The sequence below is a fragment of the Echeneis naucrates genome, chromosome 8 (genome assembly GCF_900963305.1).
Source record: "Echeneis naucrates chromosome 8, fEcheNa1.1, whole genome shotgun sequence".
NCBI classification, from domain to species: domain Eukaryota; kingdom Metazoa; phylum Chordata; class Actinopteri; order Carangiformes; family Echeneidae; genus Echeneis; species Echeneis naucrates.
This window is the reverse complement of record NC_042518.1, coordinates 5,164,940-5,177,156: the sequence shown is the minus strand read 5'-3', so window position 1 is coordinate 5,177,156 and position 12,217 is coordinate 5,164,940. Positions and strand designations below refer to the sequence as shown.

General features: G+C 43.9%; 1 non-coding gene across 1 annotated transcript; it reads right to left on the bottom strand.

Annotated features, from left to right (window-relative positions):
• Window positions 1-11,230: 11,230 nt before the first annotated feature.
• trnac-gca (transfer RNA cysteine (anticodon GCA)) lies at window positions 11,231-11,302 on the bottom strand. The gene has a single exon. It is a non-coding gene; the product is annotated as a tRNA-Cys (tRNA).
• Between the last annotated feature and the right edge of the window lie 915 nt (window positions 11,303-12,217).

The window sequence follows — 12,217 nt, the reverse complement described above, 5'->3', positions numbered from 1 at the left end:
GGAAAGATTTTGGTCTTTTTATTTGTTTATTTATTTTTTGGTAGGAAATTTTCTCTAAACAACACAAGCTTTTATAGACGTCAGTCTTAGATCAGGCTTAGAAATGAGACAGAGGTTTTGAAGAATTCACCTTTATTAAAAAAGCAGCGCAGGTTAGAGCAGGCAAAGACTTGGCCAGCGGGTGAAAGGCCAAAAACAAGCTACAGATGAGAGGTTGAAGCTGTGTCTCTCTCTCCAATGAATGCTAACTGGCATGAAATAGTCGATGCTCACTTTTTCACATGCACGCTGGATATTCAGTGACGGTCCTCTTTGTTCGGGAAGATGACCGACTGTCCAGACCTAGAGTGCCAGTGACAACAAATTGCCTCAACGCCAGTGTGCGACAGTGCCGCAGTAACAGGGGGAGGATTTCATTCCATCAAACCTCCATTGACCAGCCCCATCCTACACCCCCATCAATAACAACAGGATCAATTTGTTTTCTTTTCGGTTATCACATGGATGTAAGTGACTCATTTAATGAAAAAGAAAGAAAGAAAGAAAGACAAAAAAAAATAAAAAAAATCAAAGCCACGCTGCATCCTCACAAAGTGGCCCCAACATAAACAGTGATCTGTTGAACAGCAGAGTAAACTTCCTCTGCTTGTGCTGGTGCACACACTTCCTGGGGGGATTGAGCGATGCATCAGACTGGACCCTGTTCTCCATGAAGGCTGGAAGTGTCTCACCCAACAGGCAAATTCAAGCCACATGCTGACCACTGTACATCATCTCCTCCAATTAATACAGAGTGTGCTTTGAAATTTGAGCTTGAATAGTAAAGATCTGTTTTATCTCATTTTATGAGACTGAAATATTTCAACAACCACACAAACGGTACGGCGTATGACATTTTATACAGCCACACACGGTAAACCACTGTGAGCGCATTCTGGCTTCACTGTTGGGGGAAAATTTTCAGTCATAGTCTGAAATCGAGCAAGTAATGAAACACAGTTTCCCACAATGTCTCATGTAAAGATGACTTCCTTTTCTATGGATGATCTCAGCACTAAAATGTTTTCTGAGAAACATGCCTCTTACTTTATTGTTCGGTAGAAAGTGGATTAACTAGCTGTTTCCACTGATTCTGTGGCTTCTACGTCTTATTTTGATTTCCTGCTCCATGATTGCAGATTAATATCCCCGGTGGCAGAAGCCCAATCGTAACAAACCGTTGACTAAGAGGGTTTCTGACCTCCGCACCATGAGAAATGGTGCAGCCAGCATGAAGAGCCGTAGCGGCACATAATGAGAGACATGATTGGGGAACAGTAGATATGTGTGAGCTTTATCCGCCCAGGGGGAGTCCCACCCAGGGAGAGTGAAGAGGAAGCTGTGCAGATGGAGGTCAGAGTTGGGTGGCTCACATCCTACTCACTATTTGTCCTGTTATTCCAATCTCCACCAACACACACACACAGGATCCTGATCAGGGATAATGCCCAGGGAATTCAAAGGAAAACTTTTCTTTTTCTTCCAAAAGAGAAAGAGTTGTGGAATGACACTTACTAGGCCACGGGATTTTAAGAAGAGTTTTAAAACGTTTTCCTTGGAGTGAACTTGCCATGAAATCTTTTAAAAAGCTCATAAACCAGCGTAATTAGAACATATTCTTCTTTTTTTTTTAAATATACTGCCATTTGTCTTCCATAGAGGATGCCAGATGCAGCATTTATGGCTTGAACTGGCAAGTTGAAAGGCTTTGAAGATGTTCATCATCTCCATATATGATGTCCCTCTGTGCCTTATTTCCAGGCTGCCGCTGCATTTGGCCTGCAGAAGTTAAAGTTGGCTGATGTAATGTTTTTCATGGCTTAGGCTGAGAAAGAGCATTCTCACATGTTAAATATATCGGTCGATAATATCAGATATCTCCAGCAGTGCCTTCTTAGGACATGACAAGATAGTTTGAGAACTTCATGTAAACAGAATAAAGCTGGTTAGGCCTTCAGCATTTTGACTGTTGACACCACCCAAAAGATATTTGCTATTTTGTAAAACCCCACTGACATGTCATTATTGCTCTAAGAGGTGATTGCCGGAAAAAATATCCAACTCTGGCATCGGGATTCACGGCATGCAGACTACAAAGGAAAGTCACAATGAGCACTCTTCCTGGAAATGTGACTGTGCTCACGACGTCTGGGACGGGGTCACGGTGAGCATGTCAGGCGAACCTCACCAAAGACCAGATAAGCAGCACCGGCGGCAGCAGTAGCGGCGATGGCCTGGGAAATCAGGATCTTTTCCGTCAATACTACAGACACAAAGCAATGCCAGAGGACGATGACCCTTTCCTGCTAATCAGAAAGGAGATTCTCGGAGAGGAAACCACTCCTCCCTCCACCTCTGCTCCGGCAGCGATGAGGTTTCCATGTTTGTGTTGGCTCGTGGCGGCATGAAGGTACCTGTATCCTCTCTGGCAGGAGACAGGGACACACAGACTTATCTTCTGGCTACGAATGGGAAAGACAAACTCCCAAAACTTAATCAGTCACGATTGTTTATCATCCCCTAGATTTTGAGCAAATTTCCTTTCCGTTGGTGGTGCTTGACTTGTTTAGAGATGGTGCTCAAATAGTCGTCCAAGTACAGAGTACTTTAATCACTTTGTTTCCTTTCACATTGTTTTGCCCGCAGTCTTGTATAATACAATCCATTAACAAAGTTCTTGTAAACCACAGCTAAACTCCATTCAAACAAACAATCCAGATCTAAATCTACCTGCCATTTACTCGTCCCCTCCCTTGAGTTTTCTGTTATAGCCAGTGACATTACATTATGTACCGACATTCATGCTCTCCAGAGGATGGACCTTATGCACTTTTGTGATTTCATTACTTTTTTCAGAAGTTTCAACCCAGAAATTGGCACACACCTGCACATTTTCAAACACTTGGTGACTAGGTATTTGCAGAGCTAGAGGCAAATCTACCAGCCTCAGCTTCACTTCAGTGATAATTAACAACTTGCTCTCATTCCAGTTTCATCTCAGCATGTATTGTCACGGGGAGCACGATAGGAAGATAACGTGGCTTAAAATCTGACCTCGTTTCAGCGGCAGTCTCTCTGTGACGGCATTAACAGGCTTGCTGAGAAAATAGAGCTTTTGCATGAATTCCTTCTGTAGTCTGACTACTTGTCTGTACTCTTTTGAGTCCTTGGACGGATTACCCAAACTCATATGATATGAAACTCTTTTTCCTCTTGAGCTGTTCCTTCAGTTTCTCCAACAATAGCTCCATAGAGCGGTGACCAGGACTTTTGAAGAGGTCTTTTCAAATGTTATGGTCTTCAGTCTTGACTGAAGATGCATATCTGAGTGTGATTTGACCTGTGCTGTTCTCATGTCAGCTGAAGTTCAAGATTGGTCCAGAGCCCCGGCCCACTTTCATTCATTCACCCTGGTCGTCCTGACCGTGGGCCGTGACCCTGGTAATGCTATACAAACGTCAAGCCTCCCAGGAGTGACAGCTCCCGTAGAACAGGGGAGCATTCGGCCTGCGAGCATTGTCAGAGGGCCCTTTGTGGATGGACAAAGACCCCTGGCCAACTGAGCCACAGTGTTTTACAGCCAAGATCCAAGATCAACCCCCCCCCCATACACACACAAACACATTTCAGCTCATACATTCATTTTAAAAGTTCTTCTGTACAATATTTCGTAATCACGGTTATTTCCCTAAAGCAAGTTATTACTTAAGTCGGTTCTTCCGGAGACAAGCTCAAGAGGAACAAAGTTCTTTGTGTTTCAGCACAGTGTGATTTGTCAATGATGATATTACAACAGTTTTAAAGCTTTATCACATTCCCTTTATGGCTGCTCATACTGTGAGCTTTGATGTTCAAGGTCTGATGTGGTAAGGTGGTATCCAAACAATAATCTCATATAAAATAATAAAAAAGTCTGTCAACCTTTGCCTCAACCCCCTGAGGTTTAGCTGCCATGAGGATGCAACCAGCATGCCACAGCTATCTTAGCTTCTTCCACTGAATCAAAGTGAATGTTCATTGCCTATTTAGCGCCCTCGGAGATAACCTGACGAAGCCCAGCGTTTGATCAAAGACACCAGCAGAAAGTTGCTTTCTTCTGCAGCCATCACCTCAAAGGAAATGAGCCACAGTCCAGCTACAGTAAACACTGGGACATCAAGCTGTGATTCTTATCTCTGTTTTATTTCTGCTGCATCCTGGTGGTGGTGGTGGTGTTGGTGGGGGGGGTTCACATAAAGTTTCTTTTTATAGTCAGTATGTATGGACCAAGCTTTACTATTGTCTTTGTCATGTCTCAAAGTAAACCGGAAAATCTCTGCATGGAAGGAATGACGAGAATTATGAAGGCAGTTCTTTAAAATATTGTGAGAAATGAGACAATACTGTCAGAAGGTAACTATAGACAGTGGTGGCCCGACAGTCTGAGACCTTCCCCTGCATTTCAATACAGTACTTCCTATTTACAGATAGAGATATTATCAGTTCAAATGTAAACTAAGATTTTTCATCAAAAAGGTGGTGGTTTATAAAATGTTATACCTTCATCAACAGCATAAAATTCACACATTATTCTGCTGTATTACGTATAAAATCTTATTCTGAAGAGTAAATCAAAGTCGCCTGACAAGAAAGAAATCAAACACATCAAAACTAAACCTGAGTAAGTATCACTCTTCTAATTTTGAGTTAATTCTTCACAGTTGTTGCTCCTTTTTTGTCTGCCCATAAATGTCTTGAGGAATCTGAAATAAATCTGATCCCGGCTCTGCTTCTGCAGTTCTGTTCCCGGATAAAGCCACGTTTTGTGAGTCTAAAGTCGTATTTCATGTTCCCAGAGAACAGACGGCTTTAGTGATGCAGCAAGCTGTCATGGAAACCAGAGTTGTGTGTTGTGCTGGTTGTGTCAGGAACCCGCCCTTTTGCCCCGACCCTTTCTCTGTGTGGTGGCACACTTTCCCCGGGGGATTTCAGATATAACATCTTCTCTGCCCCCCCCCACCACCTCACCCACTTCTGACCCACCCACTCCAAAAGCCTTAGAGCTTCTGCACTGGCTCTTCACAATAAAGGCCATCTATACACACCTGCTGAGAGGTCAGAGGTCACCATCCAAGCAAAGGCCCCACCACGACCTGACATGGCTCCAGCCTGTATCAGAATCTCAACAACCGTGCCTTCCCGTCATCCAGGCTATCACTGAAAAACAGCATATTTTCTGCCCTCTCCGCTGATAACGCGAAGTGATGTGAATAAAACATTACATCAGCTTCTCAAAACACTTTCCCTTTTCATTTTCCCAGATTGTTGAGTCTGGCCACCGCGCCATGTGACCGCTGAGCGTCTGTGCCTGGGGTGCCTGCTGCCTCGCCGGGCCCTGAAGGAATCGCTGGGCCCTCATCAATCTGCCTGCACATTCCACAATAGCTGACAAAGGGACTCCACTCTGTCAGCGGCAGATGGCTTCGCCTTGGGCTGTCCACGCCAAGCGCCCATTGTTCAGGCTCCCGGGTTTGATGGAGGGACCTTCGCTCCTCCTCCTCTGGTGTCAAAAGAGGATTCTGGGGTGCAGAAGTTGAATTCTGAATCGTGTTGAAATAATCTGTCTGGAGTTTCATGCGTGTTTTAGTATAAACTGGACTGTGCACGTAGTTCAATCAAAGGATTTTTAACAACATAAAGTACAGTGGATAGAAACGAACAACACACAAACAAACAAAAAAATGTTTACAAAAACACAAGGATCCATCTGGATTATCCTGATTCCCACGGGGATGCAGGAGGCAAGCGTGGGCCCAGCAGGCAAACAGCAAATGGGTCTCTTACTACTGTATCATCCTGGGAGCCATGTTTTCTTTTGCTGTCTGCAGAGGCAAAACTAAACACTTTTAAAAGAATAATTTAAGAAGTAAGAGCAGAAAGTGACCATTTTGATCTTATTGATTCTTTGGGATCAATACACAAAATAACAATAATACCAACAATATTGATTTAATCTGCACACCTTTGATTTTGAGGTTGCATCTATCTAAGCCTTTTAGAAACAAAACTCAGCCAAACCCAAATAAAGCTCCACAGTGAGTCCCTGTTGGCTCTGAAAGTGCAGTTTGGTTAAAGGTCTTCTAACAATTTTATGGCCCCCTTTTTTTTGAGGAGGAGGGGTTTCCTTCTTTCCTGGAAGTGGAGGGAAGTGAAATCTTCTTTATGACACAGGATTCCTTGAACAAACTCACTGCAAGCTGGGTACGACTTTGACCGACTCCATTCAGCAATTAACATAAAGCTGCCTCTCCATTAGCGTGCATGCAGCCCCGGCTCTCGGCGCTTTTTGTGAGGGAGATGGCTACGTTTAACACATCTGTTGTCTCCCATGTCTGAGCAACCCACAGGCAGGTCTGTTCACAGTGATTCTTTTATTTGGCCCTGAAAGGACCTATAGGGGCTCCTGATAGATGGCCTTCATTCCAATGGAAGTGGAAAGCCGGATAATGGGAAGAATGGGGAGCCAGGGCTCCTGCAGACCCCCAGCTCCGAGCCCCTAAACATCCCTTTAAAGGGCTTCTCTTAAACAGTCTGATTCTGAGCATAATCATGTTGAATCGAGAAACCATGTCTAAGCAAGTTTAAATTCCCGCCTCTGATGTGGGTCCGTTTTCATTTAACCTTCCACCAAATTAAATAATAAAATTAAATGATTCATTCTATCATTGTAAATTTAGTTTTATTCTTGGTAATGGTGTTTGAAAAGTTGATTAATAAAAGTTTATCACCATCAAAAAGCTGGCAAAAGAAAATCCAAATGATTTGCATTTGGATTAGCTAAACCTGAAGACGATGTGGAAAACATGCTGAGAGCATTTAACTGTTTTTCATCTTTTAATTCAATGAATGCAGCTCTCATGTGAAATGGATTAGTTTCCATTCTGCCCTGCTTTTTTGATGCCGCAGATTTTAATCATTTTAGGTTGTGTAAATTCAGAAATCTTTTTATTGGTAAGGCTAAAATTTATGTGGCGAATACTCTCCGCTTTTCACTTCTATCACCAGCTGTTTATGTTTAAAGAGATGCTTTGGCTTTATTTACGAGACCAGGGTAGCGTAACAGCCGATTATGAACACAGAGGCCGGCATTTGATCCATGGGAGTGGAGGGTTAGAAGGGTCAGAGGATGTTTACCGCAGCGTGTCAGCATCAGTGATCAGGACAGCGCAGGGATGGAAAGACAATAGACAAAACAATGTCCTATTTAAAGATGGGTCACTGCTATTAATAAACCAGTGATGAGGCCAGAGGGGGTTGGATGGAGAGCGAGTGTATTTCATGGTGTCTGTTCAGGATATGTCTAATTTATTTCTATGCGTTCAGCAGCATTTCCAGGCGCCTTCAGGACATATAGCAGGCCTGCGTGGCTGCTCTGTGTGAGCCAGGCTCTCCGCTGCTCCTGTCTCGTGCAACACTGCTTTTGGGGTAAATGTGTGGATCCAGAGGTCTCGTCCATTTGTCATACTAAGCTCTTATTTTGACATCTCTGAGAGGCACTCTAAGTTAAAAATAAGGCAGTTGCGGAGGGATTTACTCTGCAGCTCAAACAGATGATACTATCAGCTGAGGCGGTGTGCATTTCTTTCTGTTGCAGTAAAGCACATAGAGTCTGATGATGCTGCCTCTCCGTGGAGCTCGGATATTTCCTGGTGGTGTGCAGTCCTCGACATATCCTGTGTGTTATTCCCTGTTCATTGTCTTTCTGCTTGCGAGGTCTCTTTTACATCAAAATAGACACTTGTGGCCGGACACAATGGAGCGCATTGTCCCTCCGTGAAAGGAGAGCATGTGCTTTGCTAATGCCGCACTTGCAGCAGCCAACCTCCGGGACAACCTCTACATTCAGCCTTTGATTAAGGAGCACCAGTTATGCATGGATGACTTCCTCCAAGGTGCCTGGAGGTTGTGGGAAAGGGCCAGTGAGTAGGTGTGGCCTCAGTGAGAGGGCCGCTCCTGCCTCAGTCAAAAGACCACAGACCTTAAAGGTGCTGGAGTGAGTCCAGCTGAGCGGAGATCGCTTTAGATCACATGACTGTTGGAAAAAATTAAACTGGCTCTTATAAAACAATATTGTATGGACCACAGGCTTTGACCCCCCCCCCCATCCCTGGGGGAGATCTCTTTGTTTGTGGGATGCCTTTGGTTGGATTGTACAGCTCATTAATTGGACATCACCTGCGAAGATGTTTTACAACTTGCATCATTGTGTCTGAGCCTTTTCAGCGAAAGGTTAACCGCTAATCTAGTTAAAGAGACTCTTTGTAATTTTTCTTCAAGCGTGGTGTCTTGTCAGCAGTGTGTTGTCCGACGGGAGCTGCAGTCATCACTGCATTTACAAGACAAGAGGTTATATGGCCTCAGATCAGCGCTGCATCTTTAGGGCATGTTGTTGTTGGGAAGCGATGAAGTAGACAGAGGCTAACAGACGTTAGTGCTCCTGCTGGTTTTGTAGCAATAATAAAACTTTATATTAGCTGCTTTTAACATATTTTCAAATGTGAATATACATATTTATTCTTTTCGTATTTCTTTACTTTTTAAACAATATAAACTCTTTCCTCTACACTGGGGTTTTTAAGATTATTGTTCAAGTTTTTGGTTACATATTGGAGCACGACTGGCTTCACACCACATCTTCAAATTTGCATTTCAGGTGGACACCCAGGAATTTTCCCCTCCAAGAGCTTAAAACAACCTCTTAGTGTGAAATTCTGCATGTAAATCAATCTGCAAAGGGAAATAAAAAGAGGAAAAACACATTTTTGACTGGAGGGGGACTTTGAAGAACTGCTTAAATAAATTTTGGAGCAAATGTTAACAACAACAATCAGCTCAAAAGTAAGAATAACACATTAATCATAGTTTGAGGGGGGTGTCTGCTCACAGACATCCAAGTTCAAATTCCAGATTACATCAACAATGCGAACATGAAAATCCACGTGATGGCTCATGTCCAGAGACGGACTTAAGAGTCCAAGGACCGGTCCTGGAGCGGGGAGACGGGCTGATCCAGGGTCACGGCTGTTTGTGCCCCATCTGATCTCTGAACATCTGTGTGCGGTGTGAATGCTCGGCCACAGATGGCCTCCTGCTAAACAGTGAGATTAGTTAGGCGCCCGTATGGAGGCCCGTGACGATGAGCAGTCGGCCGCCTTCCGATGGAGATTAATACACGAGCACGCAGGCTGGGAGGAGCACCTGCTGTCCATCTTCTCAAAGACCAGTAGACCGCAAGATGTAGGCTGTGTTTGAGGTGCAGTCAACAACATTTAATCACATGATAAACTCTGAGTTCATGCTCGTGTAGTACGTGGATATGAAATGCAGTCCGGCCTGCAGTCTATGTGCTCAGCAAACCTGAAACGCTTCACATGATTTGTTCTGATATCTGTAACATGATCGCATCTATTCCACTCATAGCAGGCAGCATTTGGATCCCAACCCAACCTTCTCCTGCCGTGGATGTCTCCCATGGGAAATCAACAGGACTGTATGCTGTGCTAATGCTATACTTTCCCACGGACACCAGAAGATCTAAAAGGCGCTGTAATTCGGCAAAGACGTCCGCTAAGAATCTGATTTATTTAGCAATAGTGTGCTCCTTTTACAAATCCCAGTGAGAACGGGTTAGGAGTTCTATTTATTGTTTGAAATTTGGGTGAAGGAAAAAATGCCAACATGCTAAATCCCTATTCTTCCCCCGAACACCTGAGAGTAGAACAAGTACTCCCCTAATCCATTTAATATGAGAGGATCAGCCCAGTTGGACCCACCACAAGGGATAAACTGCTGCTCTGTGATGCGAGCTGCTCCTCTTCCCTGGCTGGATGTGGGCCAAGGCGGGTGCCACAAATGAATCTCACAGACAAACAGCGTAGCGGATTCCCTCAGCAGACCAGGTTGGAGTCTGGGAGGAAGGTGTGTGTGTGTGTGTGTGTGTGTGTGTGTGTGCGTGTTGGTGGAGTCTGTAATGATACAGGATTTCCTGACAGGTGGTATGTTAAATATACACCATCTGTCCACCTCTGCTTGGCCGTCATCCTTCAATACGGTGTCATCCTGCTATCATTTAACACGGGCCCCCTGGTTTTAATAGCCATTAATGGATAATGAAAATAAACAGGGAAAATAACGAGGTCACAGAGAAATGGATGGACTCTCCTGGATCCACAGCAATGTGAAGCAGGGTTGATTCGTTTGTTTTTAAAGGGATTCTCAATATTTTAGGAATGAGACTCATTCTAAGAAGATAAGATTGATGCAAACTATCACACCAGTAAGTTAAATGTGTCGCCAGGACGAGCAGTTAGCTTAGCTTAGCGCAAAGGCTGACCTGTCCAAACTCATCCGACCAGTACGTATGAAAGTTTGATAATTAACTTTTATATTTCATATTTTTAATTTGCATTTGTTGTAAAACTGAGAAAGTTGTGAATCCTTTTCAACTTTAAAAAAACAAAAAGGAAATAAGAGGAAATTGACTGACTAGGGGGAATCAGTAAAACCGACAGATGTGAAAATAAATGAACAGTTGAATAAAATAGAGTCAAAGTACCCCGTGTGCTAAGGCTAATTGTTTCCCTCTGTTTACAGTCCTCATGCTAAGCTAAGCCAACCAGCTGCTGGCTGTATCTTCATATTCATCACACAAAAATTGTGGCAGACATCAATTTCCACATTATACTTGGCAGGAAAGTAAATGAATGCAACACGCATTTTGTGTTAAACCAATTACAAGAGTCTCTTCGACAATTAGACAGGATTTACTATATTGTGTCACACTGTTTTCACATGGGAGTAAATTTTGTTGCCACATCTGCTGCAGTCACATCTGCTTTTCATTGTCATGCTTCCTTAATTTGTCTGGCCTCTCATGTCTCTGTATATCACCCGGGTCCCTGCAGAGCTCGCTCTTGGTAAATTGCAACCCGTGACTGAACTTTGCCACTCCCGATTATGAAGAAAACAGGAACTACAAATCATAATGGGTCAGAAAAACAGCAAGTGAAGGGCCAAAATGAGAGATGGCTAATTAATCTAACACTTATTAAAGCCCTGTGTACTGCTGACGCCCCGCAGTATCAGAGAGTATTCAGATAATTCTTGGTTTAATATGAAGGTTCGGTTGTCTCTTTCGATGGTGTATAAAGGAAGGGGGCATCCGGATTTGAACCGGAGACCTCTTGATCTGCAGTCAAATGCTCTACCACTGAGCTATACCCCCATAATGGAGAGCAGGAACTGACCGTGGATACAGTGTACAAATGCATATGAACGCGTGAGAAAGTGAGTGAAAGAAAACACGTGGATGTGAAAATTTAGAGATTTTAAGGAGAAAATTGAGATGTTTTCTTTCCCCGGATCACAAATAGTCTTCCTTGGAACTCCTTCCGGGTAAAAAGAAAAATTACACAATCCACATAACACTCCCTGTAACCTCAGCAGTTTCCCATCAGAGCCTCTCGCTGCAGCTCCGCTCTGCCTGTTGTCCCGTGAGAGCCTGACACATCAGACTGCTCTGTCATTTTCACAGTATCCGATCCCACAGGCCTATTCTTCCAGCATAATACACACGGATCATATCTCCACACCTCTTCATGTTCCACAACAGAAAGCTGCCCCCCAACGGACACAACAAACAGGAAACCATGCCAGCAACTCCCCACCCCTCAGCCAATCATTCATAATTCAGGCTGAGGTTTTTTTTTTTTTTTTTTTTGTGTGTGTTTTTTTCTGACAGGAGCCACACAGTTGTGTGAGGCTGTGAAGAGGCGACTAGACTTGAGTCCTCCCAATTTAGTGTGTCAGTCATTTGAAGCTCCCACAATAACAAGAGCCGGCACAAAGAGAGAGTGCTGGGAAACATTAGGCTGACAGAGTGGAAGTAGGCCAGGAGCAGGGGGTGACGAGCAGGTCTGAACAGTTATGCGAATGGCTTGTGTTCGCCTGGTTATGGAGAGGACAGTGAAAAGGGGAACAATTACAGAAGTGGGGGCCGGCAATCTAAAATGGGACATTAACCACCAGCCATGAGTTTCCTGTTTTCGTTGGATACGCTGTGATGTGCCTTTTGCCTCTCGCTCTCCTCACAGCACAGAGTTTGCTTATTTAGCCAAGAACTTGAGAATAAACTTCATTG